The following is a 5,736-nucleotide window of genomic DNA, read 5'->3' on the forward strand; positions in this document are numbered from 1 at the left end:
CAACAAAGAGGATAGAGACAGCTACAGAGTGAAGTGGTATGAACTTTTTTGATTGATTCTGTCTGTTTGCCCTACCGTTGCTCTCTTATTTGTGACAGTTTTTATAAAGCCCTTAATTAATTAAATTAATATTTTATTGCTCTTATTATTGCATAGTTATTCTTGCATAGTCCTTTTTGCTTGTGATGATGAAAGACACTGGAAAGAGTGATGAAATTACTTTAAAAATGACTAGAGACCTTTGTTGCATGTTATCTCTTTCCCCAAGCTCCTGTCAATCTCTATTGTCACCATGAAGGCGGAAACTAGAAAATAATACAGAAAACAAGATTTGAGATGTACAGCCATGCTAGCAGCTCTGTGAGGCAGGACTGTACTCAAACACAGCAGTGCTTGAAGCTAATTGCTAAAATCACCATGCTACAGGCTTGCAATGACAATATTAACATACTGATGTTCAGCAGGTACGATATTTACCATGTTCACCATTTTAATTTAGCGAGGTAACATGATAAAAGATAATCAAAGTTATTAAATTTTATCCTGGGGAGAACATTAATGCCTGTGCCAAATTTCATGGCAAACCTCCATGATTAAATTCTAAAGTGATGTTAGTTCAGAGAGTAACATCATCAGACAGCCTGTATTGTCTCTCACCACAGAATATTATCTATGTGTCCTCATTCCCATCTTCCCCCCACTATTACAGCCTTAAATGATACTACCATGCATCTCTGGGCTCATGCCCTGCTTTACTGACACCAGCTGCGTCTCCCGAGGGAAAATATGGCCTCTGGTTCTCCCATGCAACAACACATGACGGCAGCATGCCCTCTCATTTACTATTGCACATTCGCATTCAGAAGGGTGCGCACACACACACACACACACACACACACACACACACACACACACACACACACACACACACACACCACATGATGTGCAGTCCAAATGTATATGGTTTGCAGGCACTTGCACAGAGCAACATTTATTATGTGTTTAATAATTAAAGACCATTGATGCTGACAACTCACTTGCTATGAGCAATATCTTAAAATAATGTGTCAGGCTCTGTGCTGGATGGAAATTTCCAATGGAGTTATCAGTTTATGTTTTCATTCTTGAAGGATATGCGTGTTAAAAGGTCTAGTTGTGTCGTCTGTGCTTCTGGAAAATAAAACAGAAAGCTGCCAAACGAGTAAAAATGAGCTCTGTCCAGGTTCAGTAAACCACATAGGTAAACAAATTATATAAATTGCTCAATAATGATCTTCGCTGATGTACTTGCATTTCGTCTCACAAAGAAGCTTGTTTGAAGAAGGGATACATTTACAATGCTCTTCTGAGCAGCTTATTTGCTGTACAGGTTCTGCTGAGAAAAAAAAGCACTTTATGTTGACCTCCCACACTGCCCTGTGATATGAAACCATTCAGCACAGGAAGCAATATGACCTGTCAACCTGTTCCACCAGCGTATGTGCTTGCACACAGATAAATAAAAGACTCTACTGTAATGATGTTTGGCTAAAGAAGTGACACATTTAACCCACCCTTTTTAAAACAGAAACAGGCTTTCAGCTAACATGAGGAAGGGGGTGACTTGGGTCTTCAATGTTTATTGTCATGTTGAAAAATGTCAGTTTCTAAATGAGATATCCAGTCAAATTATCTATTCAAGAAACATTCAGTTCTATGTTTAAAAAAAAAATTGTAAGATTTAAGTGTTGCTTTGGCAAAGCCATTATGAATATTACTTTTATGGCAGGATTTAGTGTTAATATATCCACTGAAATGTAATAACAGCTCTCCATACTTCTTCCTATTATACCTTTGAGCTGTTTTCAGGCTGATTTCACCATTTGAGAGCAAAGCTTTAATAGTTCATGTACTTTTATAGCTGTGTGTGTATGTCTTGTGTGTATACATGCTGAAATTATAGCTGTCATGTGCTTATTTGGACATTAAAGACCTGACACCCTGAGGACGATGAATGTCCGCCCTGTCATAGACCTCGAATTCACTCTCCATCCGTTTATTCAAAGCTTCAGATTTAAATATCAAAGATGATTGTGCTGTGCTCTGAGAGTTCAATACCGTTAGCTTATTGGAGCAAATAATACCTTTGTAGTGAAACAGGATTTCTTTCAGCCACTGATGCTTTCAAGCGTAATTGGCTTAGCAGGGAGACTTGGCTATACCTAAATTGCCTTTTTTGGCACCTATTTTGAGATTACAATTCAGCAATGGGTTGGATATTTGTTTGAGGCTGATATGCAGGGAAACAAGCCAGAGACACGCCTGAAGTGTGTGTGGGAGACATTTATCACATCCATTTCCCCCAAAAAACAGGGGGAGTGCAATTGTTGCAGCTGTGAGACTTATGTTGCTCCAGGAGGGAGCAGTCCTGACAAATGGGGAGAAGGGTGCTGGGTAAGCAAAGTGAGTCCTCATCAATTTCCAACATAGCAGCAAACTGAGACTTCAGCGCCATGTCTGTGACCTCTAGTGGAGCTGCTGAGAACTGCTTACTGCACAAACAGGCTCATGCATGCATTCATGAGACAAGTATATGGCGCTTAGCCCGTGAAGAAATGATTTGTCTGTGGTTGAGATGTCATTTGAAATTAATGGGTAAATATGTTGAAAGAGACATCAAAATCCAGCTGAAGGTATTCATGGAGAAGAGGAATAATTAGAATAGATTTTCTTGAGAATGATTCATGCAGAGGCACAATGAGAGCCAGAAAGTGACACCTCTCATAGTTTTAAAGCTCTTGGTTTAATTTGGCTAAGTCCACATGACACCGGATCCCCCTTTGCATGTTGAAACACTTACAAAAAGAAGTGTAGGCTGAGACTGCAAATACACAGAGAACTGATGAATCATTTTTCTGTCTTTTTAATCTGAAGCCAAAGTATGATTTGATCCTGTGTGAGTTAAATTAGCGTTGTTGAGCCCACCAGAGGGCATTCATAATTCACACTTTTCACTGCAGCTTCAGTTGATCTTGTCTTCACAGTATGTTTTCCAGATCAGAGCAGCTGCCACTTAAGTAATCCATTAGGTAATGACATGGGAAATCCTGCTGTAGGGCAAAAAATCAAGCATATCCAATCTGCAGCTGCTGGGGCAGCCTTAGTAATCTGAATAATGTCACAAATACACACAAAATTATTTCACTGAGAACCTGGTCTGGGCCTTTGTGGTAAGCTTTTGTTGTTCTCATGTGTTTGGGGGCTTATTACCCATGGCTTTATGCCAGGGCTGAACACAGATCCAGCCTTTCACTAAGGGAGGAAAATATGAACAGTCATTGAGTTACCTCATATTCATCAATATTCATATTAATTTGATCATAGATGTGAAACGGTCAGGATGGGGAATTTGGGGTAAATCCAGAGGTTCCAAACCTTTTCACCCGACTCTCACATCTTCTCTACGTTCACTTTCTTTCCTTTCCCTTCCTTTTTCATGCACCCTGCATACCACCTGGCATTCTCAGGCCTCAGGGGTACCCTGCCATCCACCAGCCTACCAGCCATCTACTTATGACTAGCCAGCCCTTGCACACCACTGGAGTAAATTTACAGCCATCTGTTGACAATATTGATCTGTTGGGCTGCCAGTATGATTATTAACACTCTTCTCATTCACTGTAATTTTCAGCCAGGTAGATATATGGACTAATGGATGGTTTAATTTTAAAAGTAAATGGCTGCGGCACCAAGCAGTCACTGCAGAATTCCTTATTCATGGCTTTTTTTGATTAGCCCACCACCTGCTTTATTTTCATTATATATTATGATCGATTTCCATGGTCTGGATTTAATGCTTTTTTTCCTTTTGGTTTTGCACCATGTTTTTGAAGAAATGTCTCAAACCCAGGACATTCATGTTCTGTATATATAGAGTTATCCAAACCACCTAAATGTGCTATTTTCAATGTACAATCAAGTTATATTTTATGGGGTTTTTTTCTTCTGGGCCTTTACATGAATTCATTTGACTGAAAAGGCTTGCACTGTCTAATGTGGCTGAATAAAGTAAAATGCTTCCACATTTCTACACCCGTGCAAAACTTTGATGTGAAAAGATGCCATGATGTTGAAAGATTAAAGGAAAATAGGTGATCAGAAAGTTTTCTTTTATTTCAGTTGGGGAGACAATACATTTCTGCAACAGCATCAGTTGTTAGATGAATCCCTATACTAAGTCTTTATTTGTTCGACTTAAATGAAGCATTACTCTATTGATATAGGCCTATAGGTGTAAATTAGTCAATTCTGGAGTTTCTGAAAAATTATCTAAACACATTGAAATTGATTGATTTTATCTCCCATTAAGTAATATAGTACCTCTATCTTCCACTAGATGGAGATAATCTCCCAGGATATTATTGCCCACAACTGTAGGAAATAGTTATGTAGTATGAGGCACATTTTAGTATAATAGCACAGTGTGACAGTAATGTTGTTATATGGACATATGAAGCTAATCTTCTCACATTATTAAATATTAGACATCAGACAAAATATTATCCACCTGCACCATGATGGAGGCTCTTTCTTGACAAATACTTTAAAACAGCTTGACAAAACTGCCATAACATTCAGTTTTCAATGCACAATTGATTCCTCCATTAACTGTTTAATTATGCTTTCATGAATTAATTTTTCCTTTTTAAGACCGAATGTTTTCCAATGTTTCATCATCAGTGGTGGGATATATCACCTAATGTCTCACTTAGCTTCAAGGAACTGGTAGTACCTGATGGCACAAGCTTTGATTCAAGTGTAAAAGACAAAAAAAAAAAAACTCACTTAAAAATCAGCTTTTTCTCCGGACAAACATTAGACAACAACAACTGGTTGTTTTACATTAGGATTATTTGTAAACAGTAGTAAAACAGGTTTATATTTTAATTTATGATGAGTTGAGAATTTTACTAAAAGCCAAACTCTCATATATGACCATATATATTGTAATTTGAATGATTAAAATCATAAATTGGGTTTTTATAAACTATCATTAGTTGAGTTTTGTTTGGAGAGTTTAATTGTGTCATGATCTAAATGCTTTTTCCACTTCGCAATTATTAGATCATTAGATTTATCTAATTATTAGATTTTATTGAATACTAATATACCCACCTTAACATGTGCAGTGTGCTGCCAAAGAGTGTATTGAAGTGTTTATTATCTTCTGCTTAACTTTCTTGGGTTTCAAAAATCTGTGTAAAGCCTGTGTGAATGAATTTCTCACACACATCAGATCAGTGTGAGGCTAATCCTCTTCAAGTCAATAAGTGCTTGCTGTGGAAATTTACTGAAAACAATCATCTCCACCTAATGTCACGAAATCCTTAGCTCTTTTTTTTTTTTTTTTTAAATCAAGTTTCTTAGGTTAATTGGGCATCTCAGTCAACTGTGTAAATGTCAGTGTTTATGTTTGTTTTGTTATCTGGTTGATGACTGCTGCAGATCTTTCACTACCCAACTGTTGCTTTGACCACTCTAAACTTGCAATATGGTGGAAACCAGGTTAACAACATGCTTTTGGACAGAGTCGTTTATCTGGAGACAACGACCATAACTCAGCTCCCCTTAGGGAACGATGATTTATATAGGTTATTCTGTGAAATCTGGGGTTACAGCGACAGATTCACAGGGCTGAGAATAGGGGGCATGTCAGTTCAGTTGCTAGGAAACAAGTGGGAGGAAGACAACAGTGGA

The sequence above is a fragment of the Seriola lalandi genome, unplaced genomic scaffold, assembly GCF_002814215.2.
Source record: "Seriola lalandi dorsalis isolate HSWRI2012SDOR001 ecotype SW California unplaced genomic scaffold, Sedor1 jcf7180002053835, whole genome shotgun sequence".
NCBI classification, from domain to species: Eukaryota; Metazoa; Chordata; class Actinopteri; order Carangiformes; family Carangidae; genus Seriola; species Seriola lalandi.